The sequence below is a fragment of the Triturus cristatus genome, chromosome 4_2 (genome assembly GCF_964204655.1).
Source record: "Triturus cristatus chromosome 4_2, aTriCri1.1, whole genome shotgun sequence".
NCBI classification, from domain to species: domain Eukaryota; kingdom Metazoa; phylum Chordata; class Amphibia; order Caudata; family Salamandridae; genus Triturus; species Triturus cristatus.
Genome location: NC_140586.1, coordinates 334,893,520 through 334,917,080, shown reverse-complemented (window position 1 = coordinate 334,917,080; position 23,561 = coordinate 334,893,520). Strand labels below are relative to the sequence as shown.

Below are 23,561 nucleotides of genomic sequence, written 5' to 3'. Positions count from 1 at the left end.
TACATCAGCCCACTGACATCTTGTAACATGACTGAGATGCCCTCACAGAGCAGTAGTTTGTTCCATTGCTCAAGACCTGGCTCTTCGATGGAACTCAGTGAACCTGCAGGAGCTGCGGACCCCCCCCCCCCTCCCCCCCCCCGCACCCCCTTCCTCAGCGCCTTGAGACCCGTTCCGGGTGAGTAGGTCGCGCTTTACAAACCCCACGATTGGTTGACTGATTGCTCGAACCACCTTTGAATCTGACCTGTGTAATCTTCACCCGTTCTCTTTCATAAGAAATAGGTTCACCGATTTTGCTACAAATAAAATTAAAACAAAAATATACAATGATCGCATTCAAGACAGAAACAACAATCTGCCTCTTAACTTGTAATGCAGAGTTGTGACGTGGCTGACGTCTGATTATTTCGTCTCCATAGCGACAAGAAACTAAGGCACACGCTGAACTTTATAAACATTGTTATACAGTTTATTTTTCATTTTGGCGTCGCTGCCAAAATGAACTTGTTAGGTCTGGCATATGGACAGCTTTATTCATATTTGCCTTTCTCGTAATAAAAGTTTTTTATAAATAAATACACATAAATAAATACATTGGTAAAGGGCTTTGGACAAGCCTCTTTGTCCATTGGTCTGTTCAACTGTTCATAACACTGTGCTTTCGCCCACTGCAGCATATAGCATGGGGCAATGATACAACCCACTTCAGCCACTGGTGCTCTTGCACTAGAGTGATAGCAATCCCCTGATCACAGGTGCACATCCGCCTACAAAGAAGGCCACCAAAGTCCTAGGGTTGGTGGTTTGGAAATGCTCTTTTGCCCATGCTTTATTCTTTTTGATTTTTTTAGCTGCCCTTTTGTATTGAAACAATGACGTCAGGTTATAGTAATTTATCACCAATTGTACGTTTTCTCTGTGCCATTTAGAATCTTTTTTATTTTATGATATGTATAGTGGCGGTCGGCACGGATGAGGGCTGGTGAGCGGGGGTGAAAGGGGATAAATAAATAAATAAACGTACCTCCTCGCTGCATCCTCCTCACTGCGTCCTCCTTGTCACGTCTCTCCTCCTAGTCCCTCCAGCCAGAACATGGAACCAATCACAACGCAGCAATGCAGCTTTGTAATTGGTCTGAGCACCGTGGTTCAGCGTTCAGACAGGGAATGGGAGCCTGGGTATGTTCTCCACCCAGGCTGTAATTCAGCCTGGGTGGAGAACATGCACAGTGTGCATAAAAGTTTGGTCGGCCCGAGACAGCCGGCAAAACATGCATGCGCACTTAGTGAGTGAAAAACTGTTCTCCCCTCCCCTGCTCTGTCAGCAGAGCAGCCCCGCTCCACAGGGCAAAGCTGCCGCGCCTGCAATAGGAAATAATTAAATGATAATAACATTGAGTTACTATAATTTTACTTTTCCTTACATTGTTGAAAAGCAGTGGGGTGACGCTCCTATGCTTTGACGGAAGATCCGCCTCTGGATATGTATAATACTATACCTACCTACTATACCTCTGCCTGTTTGGAGGTTACTGTACAGTCCTATTAAAATTCTGTGATAGATATATTTTTTAGGTTTCGCCTGCGTTGGTGGATGCGCTCTCGTTCGTGAGAGATATTGTGTTGTACAAGGGGCTTGTGCCCACCCGTTGTTCATTGTCACTCTCATTTGGTGCCTTCTAAATTGGCAGTGTGAGCCGGCTTGACATCTTCTTTCGGTAGGTGGACAAACCTAGGGGCATATCAGCAAGCTAGCGATAGAAAATTATCGCCGCTTTAGCGTCCGTTTTCAGACCAAAAGCTGCGATAATTTCATCGCTTAATCAGCAGGGTCACGCTAACGCGTGATTCCTTGCTTTAGCTCCCTTTCCCATAACGCCCACCTTTGCATCTCTAATGAGATGCAAAGTGGGCGTTCCGTCTCAAAATAACTGGAGAAATGTCGCTAACTGACATTTCTCCAATTATCAAGGGAATCGCTAACAGGCATAGCGATAAGAAAAGTAGCGCTAACCACAGTTAACGCTACTTTCCTTACGCCTACTTTCACCCTGACTTAGCCATTATATCCAATGTAAGGTGGATATAATGGCTAAATATGCCCTGCCTTATCAGCAAGCTAACGCCAATATGTGTGAGATTATCGCTGGATTTCCAGCGATAATCTCACCTTTGGCTGTTAGCGCGAGGAATTTTATCGCTTTTGAGATAAGCGTTGATGATAGCACGCTCTCTCAGCGATAAAATTCCACGATAGCTGGCGATAATTATCCTAGTGCTAAGTGCACTTAGCGATAATTATCGCCGGCCCTTGCTGATATGCTCCAAGTATTGATTGTTTGACATGGATTGTGGTCTTTCTACCGCTGGCGCTGAGATTGAAGTAGTATTTTTTAAACTTTTCTTGCTTCTTCATCTCCCAACCCCTGTTTGAGTGCTTCTTCCCCATCCCACCTCCTTTTTTGCTTCTTTCCCTCCAGCCCTGTCCGCATTGTTACTTCCTCTCCAATCCAACCCTTTTTTTATTCATTTCCCACCCACCTACATCAGATTTCTTATTACACTCCCACACACCCCGTCAGTGTTTCTTATTCAATGTCTGTGTTTCTTATTCTCCAACCCTGTTGGACTTGGACCTTCTGGCAGGTTCACCCCTAAACTTTTTGCTTTTATTGGTGACCTGGTGATTTTTGGTTTCTGCGCACTTTCCCTGTGTCCCAGAGTAAAGTGTGTGTGCACTCTGAGTGCATTTGGTGAGATAGCCCTGCCCTCCCATAGGAATGCATGGGGAATGTATGTGTCCCTGGTAGTTCCTGATGCGTGGGGTGTGCAGGCTCGAGTTTGGTATGTGCGGATTCGTGTGATCGAATGCTTCGCAATGATGTATAATGCGTGATTATGTCATGTGCGGAAGTGCCACTTCTAGGAGTTGGCATATTAGGATAAAATGTGCAGTGGCTGCCTGTCGCGTGATTGGCTGGCTGAGGTCATGTGACGGGCTAGGGAATCCCCAGAGTCAGGAGGAGTCACCCAGTGGTGAATAGGGAGATCAGCAGCTAGATGGGTGGGAGGAGTACACCTGGGTCCTGAATAGGGCTGGGTTTCCCCACACAATGCTGGCTCCGCCCCCTGTGGTGCGACTGATGACCCTGGCCTGCACTCTGAATAGGGAGAGGGGCTGAGCAAAACAAAGTGCTCAGGAACCACTTGTAATTGGTTCGCCCCTTCCCTGCACCTTGAGACAAAGAAAAGCTATGTATAAAAATGGGGCTGTGTCCCCACAGAATCTGTTCTCTTCCAGGATCCTATCTGAGGGGGGCTGCTGCTGGAGGCCAGGAGGAACCGCCACTTGGGACTGCCTTCCTGCCCTGGAGGGCCCAGTGAGCTGGCCCCTGGCCCAGCCTTGCCCCCCTGCCTACCTTCCTAAAAACTTTGCTGGACTTTGTGCTTATTCATCCCTAAAGCGCCTGGGAGCTTTTATTGGCCTTTAGCGCTGAGAGCGCTTTCACTTTTTATCCCTAGCGCTAGGAGCGCTTTATTTCTGGAAGCCGGTGCACACCTGGCATTTGCAGCGTGTAGGCTGTGCTGATCCTGAAGTCCCCTGGCAGGTGCCCACCCTGCCAGGGACATTGCCGTGTTCGTTGGCGGGTGCCCACCCCGCTTATTTCCGTGTATTTTATCTGTAAACGACTGGCGGGAGCCTACCCCGCGTTATTGCCGCCTCAGGGAATAACTTTGCTCGCTGGCGGGTGCTTACCCTGCTTATTAAGGAAATTGATATCCCTAGCGGGTGCCCACCCCGCCAGGGACCTTGCTGTTTTTCTTATTGGCTCGAGCGGGAGCCTACCCCGCTTAATTAATTATTTTTCACTCCGGGAGCCCACCCCGCATTGCCGCGGTACTGAGGAGCTCACCGCCGCTGCCTGCGGCGACCCGGAAGCAAAAAGAAGTCACGCCTGGTGGTGGGCGGGACATTGACGCTGCGCTCTGGTTGGTGGAAGCGGACGGGAGCCTACCCCGCGCTTCCCGGACGAGAGAGAGGAAAGCCGCGTTGTGATCCAGGGAAGCGGACGGGAGCCTACCCCGTGCTTCCCCGAAGAGGAGAGAAGGACGAGAAGCAGCGCCGTGACTGCCCCAGTCCGCCGCGAGAGAAGTGCTGCTGGAGTGTTGCCGGTCCCGTGGAGCAGACGGCTGGAGAGCGGAGGCGACGCGGAGTCCCCTGAGAGCAGCCCGGTAAGTGCGAAGGGCTGGGGGACTCCGCGCATGTGTTGGGGGTGCCTGTCTGTGTCCTTGAGCCCGTGAGGCTCCAACGTACTCGGGGCATTCTGGTGTGCAGAGCCCCGTGGCTCCAACGTCGGGGGGTGATTGTTAGTTGCCCAGGCCCCAGAGAGGGGGCCCCTACCTACTTGTACCGGCGCATTGTTTGTTTAGAGCGCTGGTGCGCTCCAACGTTAAGGGGGCAGATTGCTGAGCACAGAGGTCGCTCCAACGACGGGGCAGATTATTGTTCCAGAGCCCAGAGAGGCTCCAAGGGCGACAGATTGGGTTTAAAAGGCACAGTGGTGCCCTGGCTCATTTCTCTAGCTGCCCAGCACTTAGTGGGCAGCTGCAACGTTTAGGTTGTGGCCTTTACGCTTTTGGCTTGTGCAGCTGGCGCAGCCTTGCTGGACATAGGGCGTCCTAGCCCCGACAAGGCCAGTTGGCCTAGGGACTGCCACAGGTGGTGGCTAATGTGAATTTCGCGCTATTGTTCCTAACCTGCACCTCTGAATGTGTTTTTATGCGTCATGTGCCTTGTGTTTACACCTCTGAATGTGCTTTTATGCGTCATGTGTAATGTGCTTTTACCCCTACAGGTATTGTGATACTTAGGTGGTTGTTTTCTCCTAGTACAGGTGGTGCTAGTGAGGTCCTGATTCCCTGCGTAATATTTTCCTAAGGTGGTTAGGGTTGCGTAGGTGGTACTTACCTGTTACCAGTAGTTACTGGTTGTGTGCTACATGTGTAATTTTGTGCTACAGTAATTTCATATCCTATGTTCTAAGTGCTAATTTCTACAAAGTGCTAATTCCTGACAGTGGTCCATGTGGCCCTGTCCCCTGTACATATAATCCCTTGTAAATTCTGCCCGTGCTTGTTGGCACATTGTGAAGTGTGTGTTTTTATCTAATGTGTTTTGGTATAATACAAAGGCTATTTTTATATAAGACCTTGTGTGGAGTTTCTTTTGTGGTGAGCCCTGGGTGTTGTTGCTGGGTGCGACAGACGACGGACAGGGTTAAGGTAAGTAATTAAATAAATAAAACAATTTACCTTACGCACGCTGCATTGCCAACTCGGCGATGCAGCGAGCGTAAGGTAAATGGCATTATTTATTTCGGGGCATATTATCAAGCACGGCGTTAAAATTATCGGCGCTTTAGCGGCAGAAAACTGCTGCTAAAGCGGCGATAATGGGATTGATAATATGCCACAGAGAATTCCAATAGAAGCCCATGTTGACACCAGAACATGGGCTTCTATGGGAAATCTCTGCGGCATATTAACAAGCCCATTATCGCCGCTTTAGCGGCAGTTTTCTGTCGCTAAAGCGGCGATAATTTTAACTCCGTTTCTTGATAATATGCACCTTAATTACTTACCTTAATCCTGTCTGTCGTATGTCGGATTCTACTACCCCCCCACCCTGCCCCTCCCCTGCCCCGCCCCACCGCCCGCAGCACTCCCACGGCAAGCCACCAGCCACTGTGCTATACTGTTACTATTTGGCAAGTTGTTAGTCATTTCTAGCCATTTTACCTGGTGTATTCACACCTGATTTTTCCAGGTAGATATGTGCTTAGAAATATGGGCCACTTGCAATCAAGCTTTTGATGACAACAGGATAGGTCGGCCTGAATGGGAGTCCCGCCCCCTTGTATGGAGCACTCAGTGGGTGCAAAACTGCATCACAAACATTATCTGTCAAGCACTGAGATTAAGGCCCAAAATATGTTCTTGCTCCAATGTGTTCTTTTCTCCACTACCACATAAGGTATTAAAGTATAGAATTCTTTGGATTGCAATCTATTACTATAATTTTTTTTTTTTTAGTATTGAATTATTAAAGGATTTAAGCCAAAGCCTTCCATTGTCATCCTTGGCTGCTGGTATAATGAGATGATGGAGCATGGGTGATCCACACCCCTGGATGAGCTAAGGTGCTGGTGCAGTCATGCAGTGTGGTGTTGAAGCACTCCATGTACTTGTGTTCTTGGTGATGAGTTTTCCTGAGTTTGAACCTCTCATAGTCCGGATTGAGCTGTGGATTGAAGTGAGCCTCAAATGCCTTCCTGCTCTTCCTCACCTCCAGTGCCGGAGAGGTTTTTAAATAGCTTGGGAGAAAAAGTATTTGGCATAGTCTGAGTTTCACATCATTGTATGTTGGTTTGGACGGTTTAAAGTGATTGTCCAATTGAGCCTTCAACTGTGCCAGCGTGGCATTGCCAGGGTTGCCACCTTTCCCAGAGAGAAATACCGACCATTTGTTCACATTTTAAATTTCTGAAAAGGCCCGGACATGATATTTAAACAAAACTCTAAATAAAATTGTTTGGCCATCTGTCTTTGTTTACTTTATCAGTCACAGGTCATGGAGGAAGATCTGAAACACATTCAAGTGTTTTCTTCTTATAAGTACTGTTCTGTTTAAAGTATGTACGTATGTACTGATAAGAGGAAAGAATACTGGCCTTAGGTGATTTTCCTAATTTTTGTACCGGCTGGATATTAAAATACTTTTCATGCCACTAAAACGGTCAGGTGCCAACCCTAGTTTATTGCTGCTACTGGCGCGATCAGTTAATTGAATGGCGTTAGAGGAGACCCTGGGGCAGATTTACAAGCCCCTTGCGCCACTTTGTGTCATTTTTAACATAGGAAAAGTGACGCAAAAGTGGCGCAAGGGGCTTGTAAATAAGCCCCTCTGTGTCTTCCACATGATAGACAGTGGTCCTATTCTCCACACCGCCTGCGACACGCGGCAGCACTTGGGCCTGGCCTGCTGCCGGACCATCATTCGCATTTTGTACATTATCACCCTTGGTGGTCTGCCCTTAGCATGGTGCACGGTGTATGGTCCTGGGCTGTTTACCGTGTGCAGAGCTGACCTTCAAGGGTTGCCCTAGGTGGCTAGCCGTGGACTGGAGCTGTCTAGGGGGTCGATTGGTGTTCTTTCGAGGAAGGGTCTCAGATGTGGTGCTCCCAAACCCCCCTAACCTCAAGATTCAGATGATGGCGTACATACTGGCAGTACCTGCGCTGGTGTTCTTCCCTTCAGTCGCAGTCCGATGTTTGGTTGAACCTGTTTCCTTTGTAAAATTAACCCTTTTGCCCTTCTATCTCGGTGTGTGCTTCATAAGAGGGTGCTTCAATAGTGCTGATTCCACCCTGTGTTGCCAATTATCTCCTGTGGGGAATGGCAAGGGCGTAGCTTGGTCAGTATGATTGGGGGGAAGGGGGGCTTCAGATTTCCCAACAATCACACCGGGACAACTTGGTAAAACCCATTATATGAGAAGCTGGACATGAGGGGGGCTTAAGGGGCAGTCGAAAGAGAGAGGAGTGTGGATTGTTAGGGGTACTTAAAACACTTTTTACCAAACTAATTAACATTTTTTAAAGCCTTCAATGCATAGACGAGAGAGTTTGTGTGTTTTGTCAGTGTGGGTATGCAAAAATCTCTGGTGAAATCCGACTGACTCTTTACATTGCCCTACTGAAAGCGCTTGTTCCCAACTATTTACTACAGAATACATTTTTGGGGGAGTGTAACACCCCAAACACCCCCCTGGAGCTATGCCCCTGACCAAGGCGTAGAGATCCTCGTGGTGGTAGGTTGGGGCATAGCTACGGTGCTTACGTGACAGAGACTATCTGTAGGCAACTGCCAGCGTCATCAGCGGTGGTTGTGGTGTGTGGGTGGTGACTTGTAGGAATTCCACAGCAGCTTTCACTGAGCCTCAGGTATGGGCTATACCTAAGATCTCATTCACTGTACCAAGTACTGAACTTCCAAGACAAAAACAATGAACATTTCAAGGAGAAATCTTTAAAAAAATATGTAGGGTCTTATTTATGAGAAGAGAAGTATCGCTTCGTAAAAACAGTGATGCGTCACTTCTCAGTGCACCCTCCTTGCGACATAATGGATGCGTCATATTTACTGTATGATGCATCATGTCACTAGGAATGACAGATGCGTCAGTATTAGTGACGTATCTGTCAGCGCAAACCTGACGCATTGCTGGAGTTGTGTTGAAAACGTGATGCAACTCCAGCAGTGCAGGGGGAATGCTATGATTATAGCACTGCGTCAGCCTTACGCCTGCTATGAGGCAGGCGTATGGATTTGACACCATGGCGTCCTAGTAGTGATGCACTGAAATCTTATAGATTTCAATGCACCACTTCTACGAGGCTTTTTGCGGGGGAACGCCCACCCTGCATACATTATACCTGGCGCATGTATAATGTGGCACAGGGATTTACAAAGTGACACATCTGCCTAGATGCATCACTTTGTAAATATGGCGCAACATGGTGCATTTTTTACATCGCCGGTGCTTCACAAAAAGTAACGCAAGGGTTCATAAATAAGCCCCGTAATGGTTTGCATTGTGCCAAGTGCCACAGTTTTGCATTGCAGCTTCAAAGTTCTGTAAAGTAGAAGTGATATTTTTACCCAAATAAATAGCAATAATGTTAATACTGGGACAGTCATTAGGGATTTGCAGTCACCAACATCTCTGTAACAGGTGCATTAAACCACTGAATTATGGTACTGTAATTACAATATATGATCTGCATACAGGCCCACTGGAATTGTGCGATTTGGCAGCCGTAGCGCTTTCTGCATAATTATGGATTTTCTCTATTTGCCACATAATCCATCATCTGCTACAGAATCTGCAGATTATTACAAAAAATATATTTCTAGCTCAAATTGATCAAGATTTACTAAAACGCTGCTACATGTGTTATACCACTGCGCAATGCTCTTCTCAAGGGCTGACTGGGTTCCCTTTAAGTTGCTTATTATTGTATTTAGGTGTCAAACTGGTAAAGATTTACCCAGACTTTTAACATGCAAAAATGACACAATAATTAATTAATTCTATCATAGAAAGTGAAGCATTACTCTGCATAACTTGCCTTTCCTTGCCACATAATTCGGCCCACCCCTGTCGTATAATTCCAGTGGCCCTGTTGGCCTGTCTGTAAATTACAACAATATCTCTGTAGTTTTATTCGCAGTGCAACTAACTCTAGTTAATGTGCATTAACTCACTGACCTCTCTCGGTAGTGACCTTGGGGTGTGGAATAAACAAACGAACCAATGCAAGGGGCGAGAAGTACTGTCAGCAAGGCACGCCATTGGACGTCATTCTGAGACGAGGCAGCAGTTCCCGCCTTCCTCGTTCACCAACCAGTCTTTCTTCCTCCCCTGCCTACGGACGTCTCTATAGCAACCGTCATAAACAGAGGCTACTGCTTTCTGCATGGTCCGAGGAAAGGGGGAAACTCAGCAGGCAACTTTAAAACGTGCATGCAGCACAGACCAGCAGAGGCTCACAACTCGAAAAGTTGTACAGACGTGGTCACCAGACTTTGCTGTCCAGCCCCTTAACCCGGCGATACACTTGCCCATCGGAGAGCAACTCACCCCATCAAAAGGCGCTAGATAGGTGAGTGTGAAACTTGCCCCGAGGAAAGAAGCACACACCCTCCAAAAGGCGCTAGATAGGTGAGGGATACGTATTTTGAGGCCTTTTACAAAGTGCCACTGCTGTTCAGTGCCGAAATAGTTCATCAGGGTCTTGAAAACGTACTGGTTTACACGCCCCATGGGTTAATCTGCGTAGATTGCTTCCCAGGATTTCCCGGCCAATGAGACACTTAATTTGTGCCGGTGCTTGGAGGTGGTGGGCACCGCACTTCTATTTGAGGATAACCACTTATTTTTCATCATTAGACTTTGATCTAGAGCAAGAGTGAGAAAGACAGAATAGGATTCAAGGAGGATGGACAGAAAGATAGGCAACACTGTGCAACTGAGACACTAGGTGTGAACTGGCACTGTCAAAACCAATAGGTCTGGCCTTGTGAAGCTCTTGGGATGGTAAATTTTTATTGCAAAGCATGCGCCACAAAAATAAAAAGAAGACATCAAGAAAACATGCCTTCCACTAAATGCAGCAGCCATATGCATTCAGTAAAAAAAGTTAATTTAATAAAAAAATAACCATTGTAAGAAGAACATTATATGTGCTTAGTAGGAGACTGTATTACTTAAAAGAGGTATAGCAACCCATTTGCGCTTTAATGCCCATCACAGGAAAATAAGATTTTGATTGCTCAAAGAAAACATTCCATTGGCTTTGAACTACTGTAACCTGAATACGTAGCTTAAAAACACAGGGATGACTAAAATATAAAAGCGGAGAGAATAGAAAGAAAACAAAATTGCCAAAGTCAAATGTTGACACACCAGCCTGACACAATAGGTCACTTCCCTATAGACAGAAGTACATGAGTGAGCACCATAAACGGTCAGTCACTGTGCAAGAGAGCCCGCTTCTGGCTGATGTGGTCTGGGGTTGAAAAAGGTTGGGCAACATTTTTATTAACCTGAAGTAATCAAAGTCATTTTGGTAATTACACATTACTGGTTTGACACACAGTTACTAAAAATTATGCAATTACGCCTGTTCACGAAATGATGGGTAATTTGCCACAAAAATCCTTCTGAAAGAGCACAGGATCAACAAACTTGGCAAAAGTGAGCTGCTGCTTGCTGCTGGTGTTTGTGTTCTGTTGCATTTACTGCTATTTTCTTTGCACAAACTGCATCCTCAGATTCATTTTGTACATTAGGGTGTTTTTTTGCGCTAAGAAAATATAGCTAAATGCTCGGGAACGTTCCTTGCGTAATTCTGTGTAAACTTTTGTAATTTTGTTATAATTTCTCATCATTACACTACAGCAAACTACTGCATCTATCATATATATATATATATATATATATATATATATATATATATATATATATATATTCCAAAAGAAGTGCCCGAAAGGCGAAGACACCACACACGTCGTTTGTTTGGCCTTTTATTAGTAGACTGCAGCAACACAGAAACGCCCTTCCAGCATGGCATCCTCGCCAAACGCGTTTCGGGTTACAATTCCCCTTGTCAATGGCTTAGAGGAAACAGCAATCTTTATTTGTTCGCATTCGTGATTTGAAATGTCAATCCCGCCCCACTGGGCGTGTGCTGCCACTGCACCTTGGTCTTTGTAGTTCAGGTAAGTTATAATATCCATAGTTGGTGCTGCTGTTAGTTCTCTTTTATGCTTTTTTAGAAAATTTCTTACGATTACTGTCAGATGCGAGACTCAGCTGCTGCTTCACTTATGTCATACCAATACAGCCACGGCGTTCCATCGCACCCAAAGATTACGGGCGCAGGATCTGCTCTTTCTGCAGCGGGGCGTCTTCTCGGCCAGGGCAGGCCGTTGCAGATTCCAAAAGAAAGTGCCCGAAAGGCGAAGACACCACACACGTCGTTTGTTTGGCCTTTTATTAGTAGACTGCAGCAACACAGAAACGCCCTTCCAGTATGGCATCCTCGCCAAATGCGTTTCGGGTTACAATTCCCTTTGTCAATGGCTTAGAGGAAACAGCAATCTTTATTTGTTCACATTCGTGATTTGAAATGTCAATCCCGCCCCACTGGGCGTGTGCTGCCACTGCACCTTGGTCTTTGTATATATATTTAATGGCTGGGTGCATGGGTTCGAAATAAATTAACTGCACCATACCTGGGTTCGCTGTGTCTTTGTTAGAGGAAAAGAACGATAAAGAGACATATATATATATATATATATATATATATATATATTATCTACTGGCGGTCGCCAGTAGATAGTTATAGTTAGGACCGTGTTTCCATAGGAAATCCGCAACATTCTATTTGGAATAACTTTGGCGCCGGTTGACGAATCCTCGCGAATTTTTCAAAACTAATGGGGCGCTACGCTCCGCTCCTACCCTGAAAGTCTCGGGGGGATTCGTCAAGCGGGGGCTGAGAAAAAAGGGGGGTCCCAAAACGCGTTTTCCCCATGCATTTTCCCATAGGACCTTTAGTCCGAGCTACAGCCCGAACGGCTGAACAGAATTACTTGAAATTGGGCAGAGAGGTAGTCCTCAGGTCAGGGATGTGCCTTTTGCAGGTCTGGTGTAAATCTGTTCAGTAGGTCCTGAGAAAATAGCATTTAAATCAATATATATATCTGTAAGCGCGCTCCGTGCGCTTACGGTAAGCTTACCGTACGCGTACGGTGCCGTGCGCGAGCTCAATTCTGATTGGTGGTTACATGACTGTAAACATTCGAATCGGTCGAAATCAGAAAGTATCGGCCGCCATTTTCTGTCTCTCGCACTGAAAAACAAAGGTTGATAACATGAAAAGGGGGCAACGAATAGAGTTGCAGACCCCCTAGCGTTCGTCAGGGGGTTCACGAAGGACCAAAAATATGAAAAATAAATGTAATAATTTAAAAAAAAAATCGCGGAGTGCGCGTACGGTAAGCTTACCATACGCATACGGTAAAAAAAAATAAAAAATAAAAAAAGAATTAACAATCACATTTAATATATAAATCTAAGGACCCCCAAGGGAGAAAAAAACAATTGATATTTTGTAAAAAATGGCGAGGCGTGCACGGTACGAAATGCGCAACGTGGGCGCTCGGTGCGCGAAGCGCACTGAGTGCCCACAGCGCGCGCACGGTGCGTGAAGCGCACCGTGCGCGCAAAAATTCAAAATAAATACATAACTTAGCATTTAAAAAACCGTACAAATTCACTGAAAAAACCATAGGTTTCACACACGTTATAGTTAGGAATTAGCATTTAAAAAACCTTGCAAATTCACTTAAAAAACCATAGGTTTCACACAAGTTATAGTTAGCTGTACATTTCACTTGTAAAAAACCAATGAAATTCCACGTTATAGTTAGATCAGGTAACTATAACTTGCGCGACCGCAATGCACAATGTGTCATTTCAGATGTCATCATTGATGTCATGAGTGATGTCACTGACCATGTCATAAGTGATGTAATATGTGACGTCATCAGCAGTTTATTGTGGGCGCGCAAGTTATAGTTACCTGATCTAACTATAACGTGGAATTTCATTGGTTTTTTACGAGTGAAATGTACAGCTAACTATAACTTGTGTGAAACCTATGGTTTTTTAAGTGATATATATATATATATATATATAAAATTACCTACTGGCGGTCCCCAGTAGGTAGTTATAGTTAGGACCTCGTTTCTATTCAAAAAGCGTTTTTTCTTTTCCCAATAACTTTGGCGTCCGTTGGCGAATCTTCGCGAAATATTCAAAACTGGTGAAGCGCGGGATTTGGGACCCCAACGCAAATTTCGCTGAAATTATTTTTAAAAAAATCTTTTTTTGGCCCTGGGGGGTCCTTCTGGGACCCCCCTGAGCAGGCCTAGGGGGTCAGGGTGTTTCTACCCTGCCCCCTTTTCTTGTTTTTCATTTTTTTTCACTGTTTTCTTGTGACTCGGTTCTACCGAGTCATAAGATGACTGCCAACACTTCCTGGTTTGGAGTGTTGGCAGCCATTGAGAATGAAACTCATGCTCGGGTCGGTTCGCGAACCCACCCCGCCCACAGATATCGATATTTTTCTTTTTCTAATTTCTCAGGAACTACTGAACGGATTTACACAATTTAACGAAAAGGGATCTTTCTGAACCAAGACCTACCTTTTTGCCCAATTTGGTGTAATTCCATTCAGCAGTTCGGGCTGTAGCTTTGTCTAAAGTTTCCTATGGAAAATTACATGGGGAAAACGCACTTTAGGACCCACCTTTTTTCTCGGCCCCCACTTGACGAATCACCTTGAAACTTTCAAGACAGTAGCTGACCGGAGCGCCCCACTAGTTTTGAATATTTCGCGAAGATTCGCCAACGGACGCCAAAGTTATTGGGAAAAGAAAAAACGCTTTTTGAATAGAAACGAGGTCCTAACTATAACTACCTACTGGGGACCGCCAGTAGGTAATTTTATATATATATATATATATATATATATATCACTTAAAAAACCATAGGTTTCACACAAGTTATAGTTAGCTGTACATTTCACTTGTAAAAAACCAATGAAATTCCACGTTATAGTTAGATCAGGTAACTATAACTTGCGCGACCGCAATGCACAATGTGTCATTTCAGATGTCATCATTGATGTCATGAGTGATGTCACTGACCATGTCATAAGTGATGTAATATGTGACGTCATCAGCAGTTTATTGTGGGCGCGCAAGTTATAGTTACCTGATCTAACTATAACGTGGAATTTCATTGGTTTCTTACGAGTGAAATGTACAGCTAACTATAACTTGTGTGAAACCTATGGTTTTTTAAGTGATATATATATATATATATATATATTCACTGAAAAAACCATAGGTTTCACACATGTTATAGTTAGCGGAAATTTTACTGATAAAAAACCAGTGAAATTCCCCCGTTATAGTTAGCGCAGGCAACTATAACTCACGCGACCGCAATCCTCTGCTGATGCTAATACTGTATTTAGACACTTATTTGCCCATGTCTTCTTCCATACATTTTTAGCTATACATATATTACAAATATTTTTTTTTCATAAAGACACATATGTCATCAGCAGAAGATTGCAGTCGCGTGAGTTATAGTTGCCTGCGCTAACTATAACGGGGGAATTTCACTGGTTTTTTATCAGTAAAATTTCCGCTAACTATAACGTGTGAAACCTATGGTTTTTTCAGTGAATTTGCAAGGTTTTTTAAATGCTAATTCCTAACTATAACGTGTGTGAAACCTATGGTTTTTTCAGTGAATTAGTACGGTTTTTTAAATGCTAAGTTTTTTTCCCTTATAATAAGCCCTGTACATTTGGTGGCCTTCGGCCACCAAAAGCACAGGGGGTGGGGTAAGTGTGGATAGTGTTTTTTGCCCTTAACATAAGCCCTGTACATTTGGTGGCCTTCGGCCACCAAAAGCACAGGGGGTGGGGTAACTGTGGATAGTGTTTTTTTTATTTTTATTTTTTTACCGTACGCTTACGGTAAGCGTACGGTAAGCGTACCCCGCGAAATTGCCGAAAAAAAAATAAAACCGTTTTTGCACTTGGGGGATGTTTGGGGACTCCCTCAACATGACTATGTGGGAGGGAGTTGTCAAAACAGCCCCTTTACATGTTTTTGGGCTTGATATTTTAAAAATCACTCTCAGTGCGAGAGACAAAATGGCGGCCGCCGCTTCCTGGTTTCGGCCGATTCGAATGTTTACTAAGATCTAAGAGCCAATCAGAATCGCGCTCGCGCACGCCACCGTACGCTTACCGTAAGCGTACGGTAAGCGTACCGTAAGCTGGCTCAGATATATATATTGATTTAAAGGCTATTTTCTCAGAATCTACTGAACAGATTTACACCAAACCTACAAAAGGCACTTCCTTGACCTAGGGACTACCTCTCTGCCAAATTTTGAGTAATTCTGTTCAGCCGTTCGGGCTGTAGCTCGTTCTAAAGGTCCTATGGAAAAATGCATGGGAAAAACGCGTTTTGGGACCCCCCTTTTATCTCAGCCCCCGCTTGACGGATCCCCCCGAGACTTTCAGGGTAGGAGCGGAGCGTAGCGCCCCACCTATTTTGAAAAATTTGCGAGGATTCGTCGACCGGCGCCAAAGTTATTCAAAATAGAATGTTGAGGTTTTCCTATGGAAACGTGGTCCTAACTATAACTACCTACTGGCTATCGCCAGTAGGTAATATATATATATATATATATATATATATATATAAAATTACCTACTGGCGGTCCCCAGTAGGTAGTTATAGTTAGGACCTCGTCGTTTCTATTCAAAAAGCGTTTTTTCTTTTCCCAATAACTTTGGCGTCCGTTGGCGAATCTTCACGAAATATTCAAAACTAGTGGGGCGCTCCGGTCAGCTACTGTCTTGAAAGTTTCAAGGTGATTCGTCAAGTGGGGGCCGAGAAAAAAGGTGGGTCCTAAAGTGCGTTTTCCCCATGTAATTTTCCATAGGAAACTTTAGACAAAGCTACAGCCCGAACTGCTGAATGGAATTACACCAAATTGGGCAAAAAGGTAGGTCTTGGTTCAGAAAGATCCCTTTTCGTTAAATTGTGTAAATCCGTTCAGTAGTTCCTGAGAAATTAGAAAAAGAAAAATATCGATATCTGTGGGCGGGGTGGGTTCGCGAACCGACCCGAGCATGAGTTTCATTCTCAATGGCTGCCAACACTCCAAACCAGGAAGTGTTGGCAGTCATCTTATGACTCGGTAGAACCGAGTCACAAGAAAACAGTGAAAAAAAATGAAAAACAAGAAAAGGGGGCAGGGTAGAAACACCCTGACCCCCTAGGCCTGCTCAGGGGGGTCCCAGAAGGACCCCCCAGGGCCAAAAAAAGATTTTTTTTTAAATAATTTCAGCGAAATTTGCGTTGGGGTCCCAAATCCCGCGCTTCATTTTAATGAAGCCCCCGGGTGGGCCAGGTCCTGGGGGCATTGTGAAAAAATAATAGCGGGCCCCCCACAGCCCTGGGGAGCACCACCTACCATGCTCATGCTCATTATGTGCGGGGGGCACACGGCCCCCCTGCAGCCCTGGGGACCGCCACCTCCCCGGGGCTTTTTTTTTAACAAATAATGCGTGGGGGGGTCATGCCCTGGGGGATGGTGTCAGGGCCCAAAAAATGGGAAAGGAAGGGGGGCCACACAGCCCCCCTTCTGAAAAAAAAAAAAGCTGGCATTGTGCCGGAGGCCCCCCTCCCTGCAACACTCTGCAAACGCGCCCCCTGGTGCGTTGTAAGTTGGGGAATTAATTACCCTTGAATACTGAGGGTCCCTGAGGGCCAACTAGCCCACCAGAAACCTCCAGTATGCGCCAGGTAGTTGCGTTGCAGAGAGGTGTCCAAGGCCTCGCCCCTTTTTACACCACTCTGCAAAGCAGCTCTGTGGCGCTTACTGGAGGTACATGGTGGGCTAGTTGCCACCCAGGGACCCTCAGGTCTCAAGGGGACTTAATCCCCCAATTTACAACTCGCCAGGGGGCGTGTTTGCACAGTGGTACAGGGAGGGAGGGGGCCTGATATTACAAGTGTGCAAACACACCCCCTGGCGCGTTGTAAATTGGGGGATTAAGTCCCCTTGAATCCTGAGAATCCCTGGGGACCAACTAGCCCACCAGGTACCTCCAGTAAGCGCCACAGAGCTGCGTTGCAGAGAGGTGGTCCGAGGCCACACCACTTTTTACACCTCTCTGCAACGCAGCTCTGTGGTGCTTACTGGAGGTACCTGGTGGGCTAGATGGCCCCCAGGGACCCTCAGGATTCAAGGGGACTTAATCCCCCAAATTAAAACGCACCAGAGGGCACATTGGCACAGTGGTGCAGGGAGTGGGCGGGGCCTCATATTACAAGTGTGCAAACACACCCCCTGGCGCATTGTAAATTGGGGATTAAGCCCCTTGAATCCTGAGTGTCCCTCGGGGCCAACTAGCCCACCAGGTACCTCCAATAAGCGCCACAGAGCTGCGTTGCAGAGAGGTGGTCCGAGGCCATGCCCCTTTTTACACCTCTCTGCATCCGAGTGATGTCATCAGTGATGTCACTGACCATGTCATGAATGATGTAATGTGTAACGTCATCTGCAGTGCATTGCGGGGGCGCGAGTTATAGTTAGCTGAACTAACTATAATGGTGGAATTTCTATGGTTTTGTCCGAGTGAAATGTTCAACTAACTTTAACGTCCCTGAAACCTATGTTTTTTTCAGTGAAGATACATATATAAACACACTCAAAACTGCAAGCGTGTACACAACACAACATACATACATTAAAAAGCATTTGTTTTACTTATCTCTGCTGCCAGGGAAAGTCATATTCCAGCTAGTTGTACTCCATTTTTATTAAATTAATAGCAAATGATGTAATACTATTCACTATTAGTACAATAATCCCCGGCCCCCCCAGACATACACATACCGTGCACAACACAAGAGCCACAAAAAGCGCATGATAACGCACATTGCCAAAATAAATCACACATGTGTGGCCAGAAGAACGAGAAACAGTCACACAGCACTGAAGTAACAACCAAAAACGTTATTGAAATACAACACAAAACACCAATGCGGAAGACTCCTGTCGGGTCTGTCAGGGACAATCTCGACGTCACAGCCTGGAAAATAAAGCACAAAATCAGGATGTGAGTCATGCGCACATCAAAGGAGTGAGACACAGAGAAACAGAGAAGGAAAGAAAGCCAGAGAGAGAAAGAGAGGGAAGGAAAGGAAGGCAGAGAGAGAGAAGGGAGGGAGAGTGAGAGAGAAGGAAAGGAAGGGAGAGAGAGAGAGAGAGACACCGCCGCCCCTGCGCACCCAGGCCCCACTGTTCACCTGCTGCCACCGGTGTGTCCACCAGTGGGCACACCTCGTGCCGTGCAAGCTCCAGGCCCCGGTCCCGCCACCATATCATGGTCCACATCATGCAGACCCGCCACGCTGCCCAGTAGGTCCCACACATGACGTTGAGTTCTGAGTCATCGATGGCGGAGACCACATCAGTGCACACGTCATCATCACAGGCTGCACACCCGCTCAGCTATTTCAGTGCCACTAACCCTGTGCAACGCCAGTCAGCGCCACGTGGTGGTAGATCCGTGATGGCCACAAGGCTTCGGGTGCCACTGACCCTGTGCAACCCCAGTCAGTGCCACGTGGTGGTAGGCCCGTGACGGCCGAAAAGCTTCGGGTGCCACTGACCCTGTGCGCAACAACTTATGGGCCCTTTATGATTGAGAACCGTGGAGCATTTGTCATACAGACACCACCGGCAGAGGGGAATGTGAAGTTGTTGGTCCCTTATATTGGCGGGGTCACATCACCTGTGACGCCTGTGCCGGATGGGTGTGGTGTGCGTGCAAATCTGTCCTGAGGGAGTGGCCGTGACATGCTGACAACTAGACCAGTGACCTGCACACCATCAGCGAGTACGCCTGCGACAGGTAGCTATGTGGGCACCCCCTCGGAGCATGAGCGGAGTGGTCTGGCCTGGTAAACGCTGGACCAGCGCAGGGCTCTGGGCGTGGTTCAATCCATGTCCGGACAAGGAAGTGACTAATGCGTGTGTCCCTGTTGTAGTGTCCATTGCACCCGGAACACAATAGGCAATGTAGCACACTGTGACTGGCATCTCACTAGATGAGCATCATTGACGTAAGGGGAATCATTGTCCCTACATTCATCCACACATTCATACATGAATGATGAAAGACATGACACAGCAGTGCGTTACTGGATGTTTATTGCACATCCAGTGGAGTTTTGCAACTGGAGTGGTACAGGGACATGCCAAGCACACTTCACAATATGGGCCCGTGGAGGGCCAGCCAGAGTCCATCCGGAGATGACAAGTACTGCGGAAGAGGAAGGGTACAATCCGCAGTCTGGTCGCCGTGTCATTGGTCATCAAACAGGATATGGAAGTCCATGTCGCAGTCCAAGGTGAGTGCAGCGGAGTGTATCGGGGTCAGTGCAAGGTCATTGGGCCATGTGCGGCACCAAGGAGAAACAGGCCAGGTGGCGGAAATGAATGCTGGTGCCTCCTTCTGAACTCAAACCCATCCATGTCCTCGTCCTCGGATGTGTGCTCTGCCCCACCTGTGGGTGTTGCAGTACCGGCTGCGGCACTGTCTGCCACTGACACATCAGGGGCCGGAGGAGGATTGTCGACCACACTGTGTGGCAGTGACACACCAGGGGGCGGAGATGTGGATGGTGTGGGGGCAGCAGCATTCATCAGTGCCACGCCTTGTGGCAGCAATGCCATGATGAGGATCTGCAGGGCATGGTAGATTCCAGCTACATTTCGCTGATGTGCAGCAGTGGCTGCCATCTTTTTCGCCTCCATCCGCACCATGTCCTCCATGAGCCTTCGCATGTGTGCCAGCTTATGGCTGGGATAGCTGGAGCCACTCTGAGCGGACAGGTGTTCTTCTCTCCGCGTCATGACTCCAGCGATGTCAGTCAGAGCTCATTGGAGGCCATGAAGCGGGCCGTGGGTGTCCGTTAGGGACTGGAGCTGGTCCCTGGTGGGACCTAGACACCCATGGATGGCGTCCAGTTTGGTAGCCATGATGTCGAACCCCACCCACACCTGCTCAGCCATCTCCCTCTGACACTCCAGCACATGGCGTTGGAAGGCCATGTGTTGTTCCTGGGGTCTTGAGAGACTGCCGGGCTGTGGGTGCCTCCTGCTGGGTGGTTTGGGTAGTGGGTGGGGTCTCCTCGATGCAGCTGGGCTTCCCTGATCCTGGAGGTGAGTTGCAGATGATGTCAATGATGTCTTTGAGGGCTTGGGTGTCGATGTTGGGGGTGTCCTCCTCGTCATCAGTGAAGGGTGGCTGGGACTGCTCTGCAGTAGGTGTTGACGGTGCCCCTGCAATGTGAAGGGGAGATGGTGTATTACAATGTGCCCACATGTATGTAGCCGCATGGTACATGTTGACATTCAGACAGCATGGCATTGTACATTGTGACATTCTGTAGCACAGGGCCATGACCCAGAGTCATTGTGGGTGTGCACTGTGCTCTGCTTGATTGTGCATGTAGGTCATTGTGGCCACCTCCACCTGTCCCCCCAGTAACTGGTGGTCACTCACCCTGTTGCGGTTGTGTTGTGTCCTGTCGAGCAGTGTCCGGTCCCCCGACTCCGGCCACAGTCTCCACACTAATAACTGTCGACACCAGCTCCTCCATGTCATCCAGCACGAGCTGTGGCGCTGGGCTCCCACCTCCAGTCTGCATTGCTGCCTTCTGGTTGGCTGCAAGTTTATCCTTGGTCTTGTGCTTGATGTCAATCCATCGCCTCTTGGCCTCGTCCATTGACCTCTTGTGCTCTCCGACGGCATTCACCTTGTCCACGATGTCCCACCATATTCCATTTTTGGTGCCCAATGACACGTTGGAGTTGACGAACAGTTGTTGATGGTGTTCCATCACCTCCGTGACTAGGATTCTGTTTTCCTGCGGACTGAACTTTGTCTTCCTCTTCTTCTTGTCCTTGCCCTTCCCAGTCCTCGAGGTCCCAGGCTGGTCGTCCGGGGTGCTTGTGGGGTTGCGCTCATCCTCTGTGCCTGCTCCGGCTGCCTCCATGGTGCTTGGGTGTTGGTCAGTTTGTGTTTTGTGTGTTTTTTGTACTTTTATAGTGATTTTTCCCACCTGCCATGTGTGTATTGCAGGCCTGGCGCTGCTTATCGCTGATTTCCTCACCGCGCTTTGGCCCATCGCATGTTTTTTCGCGTTGAGGTTTGTGTTTTTATCTCCGTTGAGGTGGTTGTATCACGGACATTGGCCGCAGTTTCGGCAGACTATCGCATGGTACTGCCTTGTTGTGAATTCTATGTTGACACAGGCTTATTTTACCGCGATAGGCTGTGATATGTAAATTTGTGTTAGCATTTTTTTGTGATGTTTAGCACACGTTCTTGTGTATATCCCCCAGTGTGTATTATGTCAAATTCTAAATGTAAAACACCATTTTAAGTAGATTAAAAATATATTTTAATATGAGATTTATTTCTACTACATCGATACAATAGAGTAGCTCCTTATTTCCAGAGCGAAGCTTTTGTGCGCCTTCCAGTTTCTCACCTCCAGCCCTTGTATGACACGATAATACACATGCTGCAGGTTTGACACCATGAGCCTACCCATTGTTGCACCCTCTCCAAAATCAGAGGCCCTCACCTGAAAATATTGGTGGGTCCAGAGCTCCAGTGTCCCACAGACCTTGGAGCCTGTGAATGCAATCCAGGAAATCGGAACACCCCATGCCCTGGTTTGGCAGTAAAAAGCAACCACTAATTGGGGGGAAGCAGGCCCCTCACTCCTCTAGGTCCTGGTACCACTTTACCTGATGCACCATTGACAGTTACAATTCTGTTAAAAAATTAATTAAATGCATAGTTCTTTAGAGCCAGGCTGTAGAAAGACTGCAGAATAACATGCTTGACAGCTCCATGCACTCTTAAGAATGTCAACATCGTAGTCGTTGACTAGCTCGTCCAATCTTACGGGCATCCCTGATTGGAATGTATTGGCACTTGGACCCAAATTCTGAAAGTCGTCACAGAATGCAGCACAGCAGCCAACAATTCTGCATTATGTGACAGGGGGGGGGAGAAGGAGAGTGCCACATTCACAGAGACATAGCTCTCTCCTCCCCTCTCCCTAGCGCTGGCGCTGATTTCAGCTGCCGTGCGCCAGGCACACACCTTAGCGCCATAGTGTTAGGGTGCATGCCTGAGTCTACCATAGGTTTTGTGCAGGACGGGTACCCTCCATTTACAAAATACTATGGCTAGACACACTTTAAAGCTTTTCCTACTTTGTATGTGTGCTGCACTCTGCAGCACACATGTAAAGTCAGAAAAATAGGAGACATGAAAAATATCTCCTTTAATTGCCTGCTTTCCAGTAGCGTTAATCTTTATCGCTAAACCCTGTATACTCATGTAGTAGATAGGTTTTTGTGTCAAACAGCGTGGGTGGTTGCATGGGAACATGGAAAGGGGCACTATTATATCGCCCTGCAGGCACAAAACAGGAGTTCTCACAAACACTAATGGACTTTATTGCACCCTATGCCTTGGCTTCTGCGAAGTTTCTCCTACTGGGTGACTTTAACTATCATGGCGAAAACCACAACGATCCAGGTGTGATCCAACTCTTCCAACCCTACACATAAGGCTGGACACATGTTGGACCTTATTTTTACCAATAGGAATGAAGTCTCTTGTGATTCTCCTCTTCTGTTCCAGGTTACAACGCAACTGGAAAAAAGTTACCCCTGCCGTTTTCATAGAGGCCGGCTTTGTTTCCCTGCCCATTTCTCACTGAGACGTGGACACAGCTTTGTCTGCTTTTCATGACTCCTTGACCAGTGTTTTTGACTGGTTTACACCCTTTAAAAAATGCTTTCCGTCTCTGTCAGGACAAAGTAGACTATCGTTCCATGCTTAGAGTCTAGCATAACACCATAAGAGCAGAGTGGATATGCTATCTGGCTTGTACAATCGCCAATGCCGGTAATTCCACCAAAGAGCTATATAAAGTTTTAAGTAGCTTCAGGATGTGCCTTTACAATCATGGCCTCACAAGAGCTGTGCAATGAATTAGCTGTTTTCTTTGAAAACGAAATTGAGCTAATCTATAGTAACTTCCCTGTGATTTCCCGAGTCTTCCAAGAATCAGTTTGATCTTACTATTCCACACCCTTTAGCCACGGGTAACCTGTGTGACTTTGAACCCTGCATGGAAGCCCAGATGTTGGACTCACTTCTCCATATGAAGTTGGGTTCTCTGCTGGACCTTTGTCCGCCCAAGACAACAGCCAGCCGAGCAGTATGCCTGGCTT

The 23,561-nt window shown here is 46.9% G+C and overlaps 1 protein-coding gene across 2 annotated transcripts in view; it reads left to right on the top strand.

Moving 5' to 3' along the window:
* The first annotated feature begins 9,537 nt into the window (after positions 1-9,537).
* LOC146833827 (nmrA-like family domain-containing protein 1) overlaps positions 9,538-23,561 on the top strand; it is a 70,613-nt gene continuing 56,589 nt past the window's right edge. Inside the window, exon 1 of one of the 2 annotated variants that reach the window (XM_085600096.1) lies at positions 9,538-9,729. The gene's annotated coding sequence lies outside the window, so the exon portion shown is untranslated. Of the gene's footprint in view, positions 9,730-9,773; positions 9,789-23,561 lie in introns of those variants that run through there. The other variant, XM_085600097.1, reaches the window with a different exon arrangement.